This window comes from Callorhinus ursinus, unplaced genomic scaffold (assembly GCF_003265705.2).
Source record: "Callorhinus ursinus isolate GAN/ISIS: 27379988/994484 unplaced genomic scaffold, GSC_fseal_2.0 scaffold30, whole genome shotgun sequence".
NCBI classification, from domain to species: Eukaryota; Metazoa; Chordata; class Mammalia; order Carnivora; family Otariidae; genus Callorhinus; species Callorhinus ursinus.
Genome location: NW_027397092.1, coordinates 9422452 through 9440089, shown reverse-complemented (window position 1 = coordinate 9440089; position 17638 = coordinate 9422452). Strand labels below are relative to the sequence as shown.

General features: G+C 41.9%; 1 long non-coding RNA gene across 1 annotated transcript in view; it reads right to left on the bottom strand.

Annotated features, from left to right (window-relative positions):
* Positions 1-10508, bottom strand: part of LOC141370270 (uncharacterized) — a 31526-nt gene extending 21018 nt beyond the window's left edge. Inside the window, exons 1-2 of the long non-coding RNA XR_012374170.1 lie at positions 10246-10508; positions 7422-8580 (exon numbers count right to left, since the gene is read on the bottom strand). This is a non-coding gene — a long non-coding RNA (uncharacterized lncRNA). The remainder of the gene's footprint in view (positions 1-7421; positions 8581-10245) is intronic.
* Positions 10509-17638: the final 7130 nt, after the last annotated feature.

Sequence of the window (17638 nt, the reverse complement as noted above, 5' to 3'; positions counted from 1 at the left end):
AAAAATACCTATGGGTTACCAAATTTAGCAAATAAAAAATGTAGGACCCCCAGTTAAATTTGAATTTTATATAATAACAAATAACTTTTTAGTTATTAGACATTCTTATACTAAAATTTATTTGTTGTTTATTTGAATTTCAAATTGAACGGGGTGTCCTGTCTTTAATGTGGCAACTTAAATCCCAATGCTGAGTATATTCTTTCATCTTACTTTTTTTTTTTTTTTTGAATCCCGTATGAAATGTTATGTACAAGGTATTATGGACTGAATGTTTGTGTACCCCCCTCCCAAAATTTATATAATGAAGCCCTAACACCCAATGTGATGGCATTTAGAGGTGGAGCTTGTGGGAGGAGATTAGGGATAGATGGAATTATGAGAATGAGACTCCACCATGGGATTAGTGCCCTTGTAAGAAGAGAGCTCGTGCATCTGCTCGCACTGCCTCCCTGCCTGCATCACAAAGGAAAGGTCACATGAGCACATAGCAAGATGGTGGCCACCTATAAGCCAACCGAAGAGCCCTACAGAATAGAAACCAGCCATGCTTGCACCCTGATCTTGGACTCCCAGTTTCCAGAACTAGAACTATGAGAATCTAAATTTCTGTCATTTAAGCCCCACAGTCCATGGCAACCTGAGCTGACTAAAAACAGAAGCCGTGGTTGAGATGTTGTCAATGGGTTCACAATGAGTAATAGGTAGACTCTGCCCTCAAGGATCTCTCTCTAGATAAAAGTGAAGTATGCACAATGGTACTTGGTCTGCTCTGCTGCCCAAATCTCTCCCGTATCTTCTTCCTCCTCTACCAGCCTGGGTTCTGCTCTAGGATGGACCCTGCACGATGGTCATCCCCATGTCACACTGAACAGTGTCATACACACCCACGATATCTTTCTTCCTGGGTCCCCCATGGTCCAATCCTTCCTCACCACCGCCAGCTGAGGTAATTTCTAAAACATGGGTCTGATCCAACCGCTCCTTGGGTAGAACCCATCAGTGCGTCTTGGTTTCCTAGGAAATAAAGTGCAAGCTCCACAGTATCACAGAGTTTGGCTCTTCTAACCTCCTTGACCCCCTCTGTCTGCTTGCTACCCAACTCCTCTTTCGCTGTGAATCCTATCCTCAGTAGTACCACCTGTTATGGGCTGAACTGCTGGAGTCCTAACCCAATACCTCCGAATGTGACCCTATTTGAAGATAGATCCTTTACAAGTAAAATTAAGTCTGTTAGAATGGGCCCTCCGGGATGACTGATGCTCCCATAACAAGGGAAAATTTGGACATAGAGACAGAGATAGAAGGAAGAAAGGAAGATGATGTAGAGAGACACGGGGAGAAAATCATGAGAAGATGTGGATTTGCAGTGAATTGTCTAAAAGCAAAGGAAAGGCAAAGCTTGCCACCAACCACCAGCCCCTAGGAAGAGGCCAGGAGTGGTTCCCCTATGGGTGTGGGAAGGAGCACGGCCCTCCTTGCTGACATCTTGTTTTTGGACTTGCAGCCTTTAGTGTTGTAGGGCAATGAATCTCGGTTGCTTGAAGTCACCCAGATTGTGGTACTTTATTCCAGGCACCTTAGGAAATGAACCTACCACCTGACTTGTTTTTTTCTTGAATGCGTCATGCCACTTTGTGTCCTCTCATCTGCAGTGTCCTGCCCGCCCCCCCCCCCCCCCACCTCTCTGTATTGACTCCATGGCCTAGCAAAGACTCTGGGACACTTTCCCAGAGTGTGTCCCCTTCAGGCAGAATAAATCGGTCTTCTAGCCGCACTCACAGAGAATGTGTTCGCACCTCTTCTCTCGTGCTCTTATACGCTATCGTTTCCAGTCGTTTAACACCTAATGAACATCACAAATATTTGTAGGCCATGCGAAGTGCATAACACGGGGCAGATATTTGTACACTGCCATTTAGCTTTCCCATAAACTCTGTGCAAAGCAGGTTTTATTAGTGGTTCTGTTTACAGATGGGAAGCTTAATGTTAGAGAGTTCAGTAAACTGTGCAAGATCATGTATCTCTAAGTAGCAAAGCCAGAGGGGCACCTGGGTGGCTCAGTCATCAAGCATCTGCCTTCGGCTCAGGTCATGGTCCCAGGGTCCTGGGATCGAGCCCCGCATCAGGCTCCCTGCTCAGCGGGAAGCCTGCTTCTCCCTCTCCCACTCCCCCTGCTTGTGTTCCCTCTCTCGCTGTGTCTCTCTCTGTCAAATAAATACAATCTTAAAAAAAAAAAAAAAGCAAAGCCAGAATTCAAGTTCAGGCCATCTGATTCCACTGTCCACCATGCTGGCACATGGCCTTCCATATATGGGTCTTTCTCTCCCTTTTCAGAGATTAGATACTGTCCTTTCATCTTCTTACCTTAGCCTCCCACCTAGAGCAGTCCTCAGTACAGGGTTTGTGAAATTTCAGGGTATTCCATTGCATTCGGTTGCAATGATTGTAATACGGGTAGTATGTCTTAGGTAAAAAGGGTAGAACAAATTGCAAAGGAGAGAGATCATATTTACTAGAGAAGGGACGAAGGTTTTAGTAAATATGTGATTGCAATATTTATCACCTAATCATTCTTCGTGTATCGAAGAGTACTATTAAGTTACCACCGAGATAAAATAATGTGTCTCTTCAATATTTATCATACTTTTACCCAAACTTTTAATCTATTCTTGCTTCATTTCAGATACTTTTTTCTAGTATCTCCACTGACTTAAATTGGCATAAAGCTGGAAAAATTAGTATTTCTATGTGAGATATAAACTTGAAAAAAAATTGAATATCCTTAGAATTTCAGAAGTATTTTCCACTAAATAAGTTTTTATTGCAAGTTTATTAGGTGCACAGTAGTGTTCTAGAAGTAGTGGCTAGGAATATGGTTGACGTAATAAATGACCACCACAAGGAAGATTATAACACCTTTCTCTAGGGTGTTAAGATTTACAAATATTTATTTGGATCTGTTCAAGGCAGTGAGGATGATCTTTTTTTTAATGTCTTCACAAGACATGCCATTTTGTTGCTAAAATTCCTGGATGTCTCATGGAAAAGAAGGATGTTCTCAACAAAGTATTTCCCAAGTGTTGGATGTTAACAAGTATTACCAGAAAAAAGTATTCAAGGGCGCCTGGGTGGCTCAGTTGGTTAAGCGACTGCCTTCGGCTCAGGTCATGATCCTGGAGTCCCGGGATCGAGTCCCACATCGGGTTCCCTGCTCAGCAGGGAGTCTGCTTCTCCCTCTGACCCTCTTCCCTCTCATGTGCTCTCTCTCTCTCTCATTCTTTCTCTCAAATAAATAAATAAAATCTTAAAAAAAAAAAAAAAAAAGAAAAAAGTATTCAAGCATAGGAAATAAAAACTAAATCAACCACTATTATTTATTTGTTATAACTGCAGGATTTCTCAGAGGCTTTATTTCCTAGTAGTCTTTTTTTTTTTAAATGTTGCAAGTTCTTATTAAAATCCAGTTAGTTAACATACAGTGTAATATTAGTTTAAGGAGTAGAATTTAGTGATTCATCATTTACATACAACACTTGGTGCTCATCACAACAAATGTCCTCCTTAATACCCATCACCCATTTAATCAAAAATCTCCCAACAAGCAGAAGGCCAGAGCCAGGTGGCTTCCCAGAGGACCTCTACCAGACATTTGAAGAAGAGTTAATACTGATTTTTCTCAAACTGCTCCAAAAAATAGAAAGGGAAGGAAAACTCCCAAACTTGTTCTACGAGGCCAGCATGACCTTGATTCTAAAACCAAAGACCCTGCTAAAAAGGAGAATTACAGGCCGATATCCCTGATGAACATGGATGCAAAAATTCTCACCAAGATACTAGCAAATCGAATCCAACAGCATATTAACAGAATTATTCACCATGATCAAGTGGGGCTTACTCCTGGGCTGCAAGGGTGGTTCAGTATTTGCAAATCAATCATCGTGACACACCACATAAATAAAAGAAAGGATAAGAACCATATGATCGTCTCAATAGATGCAGAAAAAGCATTTGACAAAGTACAGCATCCTTTCTTGATAAAAACCCTCAACAAAGTAGGGACAGAGGGGACATAGCTGAACTTCATAAAGGCCAGACACAAAAGACCCACAGCGAATATCTTCAGTGGGGAACAAATGAAAACCCTTCTATGGTCAGGAATAAGACAGCGATGTCCTCGCTCACCGCTGCTATTTAACACACTCCTGAAGTCCTAGCCTCAGCAACAGACAAAAAAATAAAAAAATAAAAAATAAAAGGCATCCAATTGGCAAAGAAGAAGTCAAATTTTCACTCTTTGCAGGTGACATGATACTCTTTGTAGAAAATGCAAAAAGACTCCACCAAAAAATTGCTAAAACTGATACAAGAATTCGGTAATGTTGCAGGATACAAACTCAATGGGCAGAAATCTGTCAAATTTCTATACACTAATAATGAAGCTGCAGAAAGAGAAATCAAGGAATTGGTCCCATTTACAATTTCACCAAAAGCCTAAAGATGCCTAGGAATAAACCTAACGAAAGAAGTAAAAGATCTGTACCCTGAGAACTATAGAATACTTACTAAAGAAACAGAAGAGGACACAAAGAAATGGGAAAACATTCCATGCTCTTCGACTGGAAGAACAAATATCGTTAAAATGTCCATACTACCCAAAGCCACCTACACATTTAATGTACTCCCAATCAAAATAGCACTAGTATTTTTCACAGAGCTAGAACAAACCATCCTAGTGTTTGTATGGAACCACAAGAGACCCCGAATAGCCAGAGGAACGTTGAAAAAGAAAAGCAAAGCTGGCGGCATCACAATTCCAGATTCAAGCTCTATTACAAAGCTGTCATCATCAAGACAGTATGGTACTGGCAACAAAACAGACACATAGATCCATGGAACAGAATAGAGAGCCCACAAATGGACCCACAACTGTATGTTCAACTCATCTTCGACAAAGCAGGAAGGAATGTCCAAATGGAAAAAACAGTCTCTTCAACAAATGGTTTTGGGAATGAAACTGGACCATTCTCTTACACCACACACAAAAACAAACTCAAAATGGATGAAAGACCTAAATGTGTGACAGGAAACCATCAAAATCCTAGAGGAGAACACAGACAGCAATCTCTTTGACCTCGGCTGTAGCAACTTCTTACAAGACATGTCTCCAGAGGCAAGGGAAACAAAAGCAAAAATGAACTTTTGGGACTTCATCAAGATAAAGTTTCTGCACAGCAAAGAAACACTCAACAAAACTAAATGGCAACCAATGGAATGGGAGAAGATATTTGTAAATGACCTGTTAGTAGTCATTTTAAATCCCCAGAATAAGAAATTGAAGCATTTTGCATATTTATTTATTTTTCTCCTCCTTCACCTTCTCAATGAGGTGATCCAAGAAAAAACATTTTACCAAATTTTGGTTTATTATTATTTATTTGCTAGAGATTAGAAAGAACCTTTTTTTGGCCATTTAAAAATTAATTTATGTTTTGAGTAATTGTTTGTCTGGAATAACTTTCATTGAGTTACCAAGTTTATTAATAATTTAAGACTTATATACTATGGCATCTTATTCATAAATTCTGGATCAGAGCGACTAATGTTTCTTTTCCTCAGTGAGAAAATTACAACTGAACACTGAACTTTCTGTCTACTACTGCATTTTCTTCTTCAATTTGGATCTAGAAGTGTATTTATCCATCATATCTTTATAAATGGGTCAATGAACAAGTGAACTAAACAAATAGCATACTTACTATATCTTGGAAATTTAGGAAGGCCTTAGTGTAGAGATTTACTAGAGAGGAATGGTGTGTGGGTTGAATTATTTACAGTTTGGTAGATTCATCACCACAATTAGAGGTGAATGTCATCTAATCCTTGTATGTAAATCTCTTGGTTAAATACACAAAAAGTAGTCCTGCCCTTGCTTTTTTCTCTCTTCTCAAACTTCAGGTTTTTTATTGTTTAAACCCCAACAAAATACACCAACCTGAATGAAGAATAAAGATTCCAGACCCACAAGTCACCATGCTTCCAGGATATTCTAGGGCCACTTTTAGAAATGGCAACAGTTCCCAATTTGAAATTCTTTCAATTTTACCAAGAGTCTTAATTGTATTGATTGGTAAGCCAAATGGATAATCTTACCATTTACCTACTATTTAGTTTTTTTAGCATCTTTTCACATTCCTAAATGAACATGCAGCTCTTAATTTTCACTATTTACCCCTTCTCAGCTCTTCAATTTTTGTGATTGCACTTATTAAGGCTGAATTCAGTTGCTTTGTAATGTTACATTAGTAATCTACAAAATGGTACATTAGTAATATACAAAAAGCTACACAAAGGCCTTCCTAAATTTCTAATGCAGTAGTAGTTCAAGCCAGGCAATAGCTGTTTAGAAATATCGAATAAATATTTGTTGCGGGAAACTAAGGTTTGGAGGACAGCACATTTGACAGCAGTTTGTCATGAGAATTCTTTCTCCTGCCATTGTGAACCACCATCTCCAGTATAGACTTACATCCTTTCTGCTATGAATAACCTAGAGACTGGGTATAAGAACAGGTTTGCTTCTGTTTTCAGCCCCTCCTTCCTTCCTTCCCTCTCTGACTTTCTAGAAAGTCAGAAATTTGTGGAAATTTTGTAGAAATTTCTGGATACCTCTCTCTACTTTCAACTTTCTCTACTTTCTCTACTTTCAACTTCTGGATATTTCTCTACTTTCAACTTCTAGATATTTCCCTATTGGTTGTTATGTTGGGGTTGATGCCACCTCTTGGTCCAGACATGGAACTTGATTGGCTTAGGCCAGTCAGTAAAATCTTATTCCCATTTTCTCAGCCACGGTTCATAAATAGGAGGCAGTCCCTCAAGCTTAGGTGGCCTTTTCTCACCCCCTGGATGGTGTGATTATGCAAATAGAATGTCCGGCCCTGAGGAAGTCATTTTGCTACCAAGGAGAAAGCCAACCCAAAGATAAAGCTACCATGGAGGAGGACAGACCCAAGGGAATCCCAGAGAAATGAGGGTAGAACTAATCAAACCCTTTGAAGTTCTTAAACCTTGTGAATTTTTCATTTATATGCAAGCCAATTTATTGTGGATTTTCAGTTACTTGCTATGGAAAGTGTTCTCCATGATATATCCTTCTTCCTCGCAGAATGTATTGAATACCTACTATATTTCAAAGTTGTATGTGTATCAAGGAATACAAAGAAGTAAAATCTCTCCTATAAAGAAGCTATACCTTCATTTTTTGTTCTATAAAATCCATTTATCCCACTTTCGCACCTCTTTTACGGGGGACATTTTGTTCTCTTTTTGGTCCCATTGCTGCTCTGGGTACTGAGATCATCAGGTTACCCCGACCTTCTGTGTTAGAACCCATATATTTGAGAAGAAGAATTACATACCATTCGGATTAAAAGATGTCTAGGACCAAATACAAGGCCACTCCCGAGGTCTCTTTTGATTCACTGATCTCTAAGAGAGCAAAAGCTTTTTATCTTGTCAGAGTAGAAAGATTTGATATGGATCATCCTTCTTCTCTTAATACTGTCTCTTTGCATCCAGTGAGGCCCAACTGTCACAGTGTTTCGAAAGTGGAGGAGAGATGTGATAAAAAATGAAACTTGCTGTAGGAAGTGTTGGAGCCAGAGACCACATTCATCCAATGATGATAACGGTTGTAGACCCAGGAGAGCCGAGTCCACGCTATTTCACCCAGCACAGTGTTGTCACAGTGGCAACAGAAGCTGGGAGCATTAAGAACTAGATCAAACACCATGCATCCTATATTGATTGTCCATTCATTATTTCAAGATGTCCGTTGAACTCCTAATACATAGCACAGACTGGGAACCCAGCTGTGCATAGGACCCTCACTGTGCAAAGCTCACACTTGAGTAGAGGGAATAGACACATAAACAAGTAGGTGTAAATGCAGAGTGAGAGACATTAAAACAGAAGCAAGGGAAAGCAATCCCTCTACCCAAAGGTCAAGAAAGGTTTGATGTAGGAGTCCGTGAACAGACTGAGGGACGAAAAAGAGGTCTTGTCCTTGGTCCCGGCAGAACTGGGACCAAATCTGATCCCCTTATTCCTGGTCTTAAAAGACAAATCATGCCACCCTGTTGTGAAGAGGCCACATGAATTGATGGGAAAGAAATATCCAGAAGAATGGAGCTGGAAATGAGGAATAATTTTGAGAAAAGAGACACCTGTACATCAAGACCTACAAATACCAATGCAGAGGTAATCACTGGGAAGCTTGATGAAGCAGGAAACTGAGTTAAAGCTGAAAGGAAGTGCCTCTGTGGAGAAGTCACATACTGAGTTGTCCTCCAAAAAGTAATCTGTATGAGAAAACTGCCATAGAACCAGGGCAGCAGGTTGTGATGTTGGGAGTGAACAAATTGTTCTAAACTGATGCGCTATCATGCTAGAGAATTGCTCGAAAGACATGCTAGCAGATTTTTCTGGTTGTCATCTTTTCTGTATCTTTGGTGGTTTGGGGCTCCTGGATGAGCAGTCTGTAAAGACACACATTCCCCTGATCCTTTGTAGGAATTCCTAAAGAGAAAAGGGGAGATTTTAGCGATCGTTCAACAAATTGATATTGAGGGCCTACTTTGTGGTAGGTACTGTACTAGGTACTTTGTTTTTTAATCTTTCCCAAATTATTTATTTTTACACCTTCTCCCTCATAAAGAAGTAGGACTGCTAACAAACTAAGTAAAATATAAGATGGCATAAGTTTACAACTGTTTTTCCTGCTCCTGCTTTTAACTCTGCGCAATTCTCTTTTTTTATATTGGATGGACTCTACAACTTCCCCATCCTTTTGATTATGAACATAAAGGCCAGTCTGGTTGTAACTGCAGCCTCTAAGTTCCAACTCAGATCAGCCGGTTTAATTCTCCAATCTCCAATTTAAATATCTCCTGGACAGTTTGGATGTCAAGTTAGAAGGGAGTCAGCATGAAGAAGAGAGGAAGTGAAATGGATCTGGCTTGTCACTTCACCCTTTTCTCTTGGTTCTCTTCCAATCTCCTCCTGTGGCAAGAATGAAGAGAATAGATGGAGGAGGCAAAGATGGCCTTCTGTTACTGATCAGTTAAAATGTCCATGGCAAGAAGTGCCCCAGGCTCGCGCATCTCTGGTGTTATCTAGTTCCAGATGCTGCTGATGACCTCTGCTGACATAGTGGGCTTGAGTAGGTGAATACGGTTACCTTGGGGCAATGCTCAGATCCAGTCACCCCAGTCACCAAAGACACCTGAACCACAAGGACCATTGAGCCTTCTGGAGGCTGTCTCCCCTTTTGGAAATCACCCTCATTATTTCTGTAGGATTGAACAGTGTGTTTCTACCTCTTCCCCCTCAGGAGGAACAAAGGAAAATCATCACTTAATGCTATAGACTGTCTCCTCCCCCCAAATAGCTATGTGGAGAGGCCTCAATCCCTAATGTGACTGTATTTGGCGATAGGACCTATAAGTAGGTAATTAAGGCTCAGTGAGGTCAAAAGGGTGGGGACCTGATATGATGGGATTAGTGTCCTTCTAAGAAGAGACACCGGTGAGCTCTCCCTCTCCTTCCCTCCTTACCCCATGCACACAGAGAGAGGCCATGTGAGGACACAACAAGATGGAGGCCACCTCCAAGCCAAGAAAAGACTCCTCACAATGAGTCAACCTTGTTGGCATCTTAATCTTGGACTTCCCAGCCTCCTGAACTGTGAGAGAGAAGTTTCTGTTGGCTAAGCCACCCAGACTGTGGTATTTGGCTTCGGTGGCTCAAGCAGACCCATACACCTAGGAACACCTCATTCCCACAGGTTGAGGATGACTCTTTTAAATTTCATGTCTCCATTCTCTTGTCTCTTACGCTTCTACAGACTCAGGTGATGGTGGCCACAGTGGTGTAGTCATGCCAGCGCTGGAGTGGTGTCTTCATCAACCCCAGGGAAATTGCTCCAAGGGGCAGTGGTTAACTGGGGGCTCTACCTTGGGCTGTTACTGCACTTTTTGGATAGATCCCACTCGGCATCCTTTGGGTTTCCTGTCTGTCCACAGAGAAATGTAAACAACATAACTTGCTTCGTGCGGGTTATTTCTACCTGGGTGTGTAAATCTTACCTCTCTGTTCTCACTGTCGATGCCTTGAAGCCCGTGCTCTAAAGAGCCTGGTATTGTACTTGCTGGTGGGGAGAAAGAGCTTTGCTATTTGACTTACCTGGAAAATGGTGTCTTGTGTGAGTTCCTCTGCCTTCGGCTGCATTTGTCACCTGCTGGTATCACCATCACGAATCCTGCTTCACCCCCCGGGAATATTTAAAACATAATAACTCCCTGGGAAAGGGAGGGAATCATTAGTCACATGGAATTTGCTTCCCAGTGAATTCGAACTTGTCCCGTAGTAAACATGGCTGTTGGTTACATAGAAACCATGTGAGGAAATGGCAGCTCCGTTGAACCCGGAGCTTGGCTTGTTCTTGTTTTAATCCCACAGTCTGGTCGCTCTGTTTCTTTTCCAAGCACACACTGCCTGGAAACCACAGTTGTGCAGAGAGTGACAAGGGGTCCTCCATAGGCCACAGATTACCGAATCAGGAACAGGTGCAGTCACACCCCCTCCGCAAACAAAGATATTTTGTTTGAATGGGCACAACATGTAAGAATGGGATGTATTAATAGCTAAATAGTGTCTTTATTAACAGTAGAACAACTGGCAGTTCTATATGACAGCGCTCATTCCAATCCATTTTATCCAATTGCAGAACGACAAGCACGCTCCACCAGGGAACTAAGGGGACCACACGCAAGCAGTCAGCCATTCAGCAGCTCTCTAATTGCTTCACAGTTGGAAGTGTGTTCTCCTCAGCCACTGTTACTCTTTCAGGAGGAATTGTTGGTGCACTAGCCTATCTAGAATCAAGTGCTGCTAATGCAGATCAGCTGCTTAAAGAAACTTCCTTTGTTTTAGAGGGCCTCACGAGCCATCCTCCATGGGGGCGCTCCCTGGTCGTGGCTGATCAGAAATCCCTGGTGCCGGGTGCCGGGAGGGAGGCTGATGCGGGGTCTCGGCACCTCTGTTCTCTCCTAGCAAAGCGATTCCCCTAAAGAGGGAAAAATAAACTCCCAACTCATAAAGATCCTGTTAGACCCTGCTTGAGAACCTTTCTTCGGGGCATCCTACTGAGCGGAAGAATAGATTCAGTGAGTCAGTGCAGATGTCTAAAAGCCTGCCGCCGTACTACCAGGCTCTGAGCCGTGGGAAGCGACCCTGGGAGGTATCCATGTCAGGGTATAATCAGGTTACGCAGGTAAGAGGAAAGACGGGAAGGAATTTGCGGGGGGGGGGGGCTGAAATCACAACCCACGAAGCAAATTGAAAACAAGACCCGGGCCATCGAGGCAGGCATCAAAATACCGATAATTCATTCCCTCGGCGTACTTATCAAGGAAGGAGGGGGTGAACCACGATTTAAATCATCCGCAATGTCAAATAAAGGAGGCTGGGTTACTTTCTTATTCTTTTCAACTACCGTTTAATTTTCTCTGTGTGTTTGTTTTATTTGCAGTTTACCCAGCCTAAGAAAATACTGTTTGCAGAGCATTGTATTTCTGCCTTTTTACAGGGTAATTCCTGTTTGGTGAGTTTTCAAAGTATCCTTTGGGGAGAATATTAAAAAGCTCTTGGCTGTATTTAGCCCAGACAAATACAGGCAGATATGAAATTATAAAATCTTCCTGATTTGCAGGGCTTTCTTTGTTCTCTCTGATCATTTGGGGATTGAAGGCCTCAGAGGTGTAAGAGTTATTGTTTAGCATTTGCCAATCAGGCCACCGATCCGTCTCGGGCTCACCCAAGTTATTGTTGGGACTTCTTGTTTTGTCCTCGTTAGCATGTGGCTCCAGATAATAAAATGATAGGTGATTCCAGTTGATCTACTCCCATTTTTTTTTAATTGCCCCCACAAGGCTTTCAAGCAATTTTTTTTTCATCCGACTGCTGGTACTTTCTGAATAAAGAAACACATCTTTGGCCATGACAATAGATTCGGATGAGATGGAAATCATTGTCGGAAATAAAATAGACCCTTGAGAGCTCAAGACGGTGGAAATCACCCATTGACAAAGAAAGTCGCCAGACTTTCATGAAAGGCAACCGAGACGCAGGAGACCCAGCAACAGACTCCAAAAGGAGGCAAAAGGTCACGTCTTTTATAGGAGCTCTTTCATGTTGCTTCCACGACCGGTTAAGGTTTCAGAGCAGTCTCAATTCCCCACAAGAATTCTTAAATTCTCAGCCCTCCTGCCAAGAAAGTGAAGATGCATATGCATCTGTTTGGAAATCTCCCAAATGCATGTGCAAAATGGGCCAAGCCGCCTTCCCTGCCAACCACAGCGAGCCAGTCCCAGCCTCATGCAGAGGACTTCATTTTCAGGGTGAAGGCACCTGCAGACAATGCCAGGAAGGCAGGGGGTGGGGGGCAAGACAGTGCGGGGTATTTTTGGCGACAGGATGCCAGGGTCTGCTTAGAGTGGAATAAATAAATCAGATTCCTCTCTAGTTAGTGTGGATATTTAAAGGGACACGCTGAAACATGTTAATTTCTTTTAAATTAACATTATCTGCATGCAAGACTGAATTTCTCCCCCCTCCACCCTACCCCGCCCCCGACCCCTTACTCAACATTACTTTCTTGCTGTCCGGTTGAGTTCATAGGCAGGGAAAGATGATATCCCTGGCCCTTAGGATCCAGGGTTTCTACCATTTCTTGGGACATGTAAAAGAGTTCAAAGAAATCTCCCTATTCACCTTTGCTTAGACCGAATTTTCGAGGGAGTATCTGCCTTTTATGAAGTGCATACCTGCGTGTGATCTGGGGCAAGTCACCTCTTGTAGACACTTGTGGCCGCCATTTTTGCCCTCCTGTCTTACTTGGGTAATATTTTCATCTCAAAGTATGTCATATGAGTAGGAAAAAAATTTGCATTTTTATATCTTTTTAACCCTTTCCAAGTTGGACTTTCACAGTAGTCTTATGAGATAGGGTAGTTATTCTTACATCAGTCTACATGTGAAGGTACTAATGGTTCAAAGGACACATCCATAGTCAGTGGTACCAGAAGCTTTCCCACTAAGCTGGCCTTTGCCTTCATCAGAGCACTCATTAATTTTTAGTAGAAGCAAGAGTTCAAAGAGAGGCACTGCGTAAAACTGCATTGCTCCTGGAGTGTCCAAAGCCATGTGTCTCATCAGGATTTCCTGAGAGTGAAATGATCGCTGTCATCTTGGCAATTTCTTTCTTTTCTCTCAGTCTACCCGTGCACCCAGTCAGAGTCTAGCCGAGTTTTAGATCTTTTCTTCACAGACTTCTGGTGTTCTTCTCCAGCATTACTTCTAAGGCACATTTCGTGAGACTCTGTGTCCTGGTTTGTTCACCTGTGGCCCCAGTTTCTTTTTTCATATAAGCGATACTGATTACATGAAAACGATAAATCCTCTGACTCTGATGTCGTTCTCATTCTTGTTGCCAACCACCGGATGTTCTTGCCCATGCTGCCATAGCCGTCTCCTGCTTTGGCTATGAGAAGGTCTAGAAAGCACCATCTTTCTTGACTGGAGGAATAAGAGTTATTGTTTAGCATTTGCCAATCAGGCCACCGATCCGTCTCGGGCTCACCCAAGTTATTGCTGGGACTTCTTGTTTTGTCCTCGTTAGCATGCGGCTCCAGACAATAAGATGATAGGTGACTCCAACTGATCTACCCCCATTTTTTTTCTAATTGCCCCCAAGTGGCTTTCAAGCAATTTTTTTTCATCCGACTGCTGGTACTTTCTGAATAAAGAAACACATCTTTGGCCGTGACAATAGATGCCGATGAGATGGAATTCATTGTCGGAGTGACTGCCCTTCCCCATGTGTCTGACTTGCCAGGGAGACACTGACTATGTGTGCCTGAGGACTGGCTCCCCTGTCCTTGTGGCACCAAGCGTGGCCACCAGCCCACAGCCTGCTTGTTCAGCCGGAGGTCCTGTTCCCACCGGGGAAGGAGGAGGGGACAGGTATCCTGATGGCAGTGAGTCTAAAGGGGGAGCTTATTCCTTGATTAATGCCTTTGTGATTCTTTTAAATTCTCCATGTGGATTTGGTTTGGTCTTTAATATGTGGACTGTAGTGTCTGAGAGGATGACGTAGTAACTGGCTGCTGCTTTTATTAAATGACTCCAAGGCTAATGTTGACGTTGTTGGGGGTGAAACATGTCAAGATTACCTCAGAGCCTGCTGAGGCAGTGTCACACGTACCACTAGATTTATTCAGCTTCTGAAAGTGTATATTTTTAAATTGAGGTACAACTGACGTATTAGCTTGAGGTTAGATTCTGGTATACAACATGAGCCGGCATTTGTATCTACTACAAAACGGTCACCACGGTAAGCCTAGTTAACATCCATCACCATACGTAGTTACATAAAAACTTTGTTTCTTGCGATGAGGACTTTTAAGATCTACTCTCTTAAGCAGTTTCCAAATAGACAGTGCATTATTATTCACTATTATTAGTCATCATGCTGTGCGTTATATTCCTGTGACCTTGATTTTATAACTGAAGTTTGTACTTTTTGACCCCCTTCACCCTTTTCACCTACATCCCCTATTCCCCATCTCTGGCAACCACCAATTTGTTCTCTGTATCTATGAGCTTAGGTTTCTCTAAAAGTGTATTTTTTAATAATAAGAGATGAATTGGCTAAATAAATTATAGTACCTTTGTCCAGCACAATGCCAAGAGCCTGCTGGAAAGGATGATGTAACACTATATTTATTGACCTGGAAAGATACTCGTGACACAATAACATGTATAAAAAAGTTCCACTTATGTAAAATTATAGCTATTTATATCCATATATATTTATACATGTAGATGGATATCTAGAAGGTTATTCATAAACTAAGTCTGGTCATCTCTGGGTGGTAGATTTTGATATGACTAAAAATGTTTTCCCTGTTGTAACTGTGTAAAATGACAGATATATTAACTCACCTTACTGTGGTAATCATTTTGCAGTATGTGCATATACCAAATATTATGCTGCACACCTTAAAATTACACAGTGGTTGACGTCAATCATACTGCAATACAGTTGGAAAACCTTTTTTTCCCTAATAAGGTGTGTGTGTGTGTGTGTGTGTGTGTGTGTGTGTGTGTGTGTGTGATTTTAAAATTTCTCAGAGTGAGAAAATCTCCTATTTAGTAGCAGGAGAAGGTAAAGCTCCCTTCATTTTGATAAAAGACACCTTCTCTGGGTTTTTTCATTGAGCAGCTTTGCAATTCCATCCTCTTTAGCAGTATCAGAAAGCATTTACAAAGTGTGTATTTGTCACTGAGGCATTTTTAGAGGCCATATGGAGAGTCATTTAGATGAACCTTAACCCCACCCTTCCATAGGAAAATAAAGCAGGACTAAGGAAGACGCTGATGAGCAAATAAAAACACAACTCACATATTCAACAAACAAGAATAGTCAGTGTTGCTCTAATCTCTGCTGCCTATTTCATTGGAAAGTCTGTGATGGTACCAGTCAGAATCAATTTGCATGTACAGGATCTGGGTATGAAACTTTGAGTTGCTTAGATACAATTACCACAGGTATCTTAGAATTCCAAAGGTAGGCAAGACCTGTAAAGTCATTGAATTCAACGCCCATCTAGTACACGAGTCCCTTCCTGCATGCAGTGCTTATATTTAATGAGAAGGGAGCCAGGTTCTGGTAATTTATGGTCTGCCAAGGCTCTCAAGAAAAAAGAACAGCCTTTTTAATCTCTCTGAGAATATGTTCAGAAAGCACTTAGTAGCGTTTGCTGGTGGTTCTCAGGTGAATTCTCACACTGGTGTAGTTGGGAGCACTGGGGGGGTGGTGGAGGGAAGCAGGGAGAAGGGGGTCTTCAGAAGTTCTTTGAGCATTGTTGGAGAAGTATGACGTGACTCTTAGATAAATAATGGGGATCAATGTATTTGTTGGTGATTAATAATACATAAAGGATCTGTGCACAGTTACGGAAGGAGGAAAATCCAGGCAAGAGAGGAATTCGAGGTATTTAAGGAAGGAGGAAGGACACACAGAAGTAAACATTGCCTCTAGAAGTAAGAATGACAGGAGGCAGAAGAAGACGGAGGAAAGGTAACATTCAGTGGAGAAGAGAAACTCCTATGACTTTTGAAAGGCCAGTACTGGGATGTTTAAACAGCAACACATTGATTTTCTTTGACAGAATTATCCCAGGATCCATGAATCCAAAAGCATGGTATCTTCCATATTCATACAACACATTCACTTACGACCTAGGCAGCTAGATCTCTTTCAGTTTGTCCAGAGATTTAATTGTCTAAAAGGAAAAACAGAACAAAAATAGAGATCTTAACTCAGGGCTCCTAAATGATCTGTGGAGAGAAATCAGAGGCCCATGAACTCAGATGGGGCAAAAAAAAAAAAAAAAAGACCAAACACCTTTATTTTGACTAATCTGTAACTAAAGTTGATGTTTCTTTCAATTATGGGTATTGGCAAAACCTCACACCAACCAGTATGACAGGTACCTGTGACTTTGTCACCAATGAGACTCACTGATACTTTTGTATCATACTACACTTTCTGCAGGAATGTTGTTTATGCTGATCACTTACCTCAGAATTCCAATGGACATTCGACCCTCTGCCCAATTCTGTTGTTTAATGGGTTAATAAATAAGCACATACATTACTATATCACGAATGTATTTGTTTAAACCTTTTGATAAGTACTTTTAAATAGAACTGCTTTCCTTTGTATTCCTCTGTATTGGATGCATGTGAGCACATTATGAAAAGAGGTCCTCAGGTCTCACCAGCTAAGATTTCCTACCTTAGGCACAGAAAGAGTGTTCAGGTTAAAACAACATACTTGCTCTGAGGGCATGTGAGCCCACCGGGTCTGAGGACACTTACTTAAAACTTCCTGTGTCTCTTCTTTGATGTGACTGAGGCAGGCATTCTCTGGGAAACTTGGGGGCCAAATCCTGCAACCATGTAGGCACATAGGAAGGGGAGCATTCCCTCTAACCGTCGAAGGGGGGGGTCTCTTCATTAGTTTTATTCATAAGCCTTGGTGCTAATGTAGATTGATGGGAGTCCTCTGGAAAATTAAAACATATTAGTATCAAATATTATCACATCGATAATTATGTTCCCAGAGGAAACAGATGTATAGAAATGACCCCCGGGACACCTGCTCTGGGTCAGGGATGACGTAACTGTTTACCAAGTTGACCACCTCTCACGTCCCTGCTCAGGTTCTGAGTGTCTCCTTCTTCTCAGCAGGTGTGATGATCCCAAGCCCAGTGGAAATCAGGCAAGCTGAAGCAGGAAGGTACCAACCTCCGTTTGCTTTAAGCAGTTGTATTTTGCCCATATTGTCTGCACCATCTTGTGCGTATAACACTCCAGTGACAGTTCCGTCCAAATGGACAGACGGCATTGAAGGGCGGGGGGAAGGAAAGCTCCCATGGCAATGGTGTTTGTGTGTTTCCAACAAAGGATGTACCTACCCAGCTCTGCCTCTCTGAAGCAGCCATAGTGT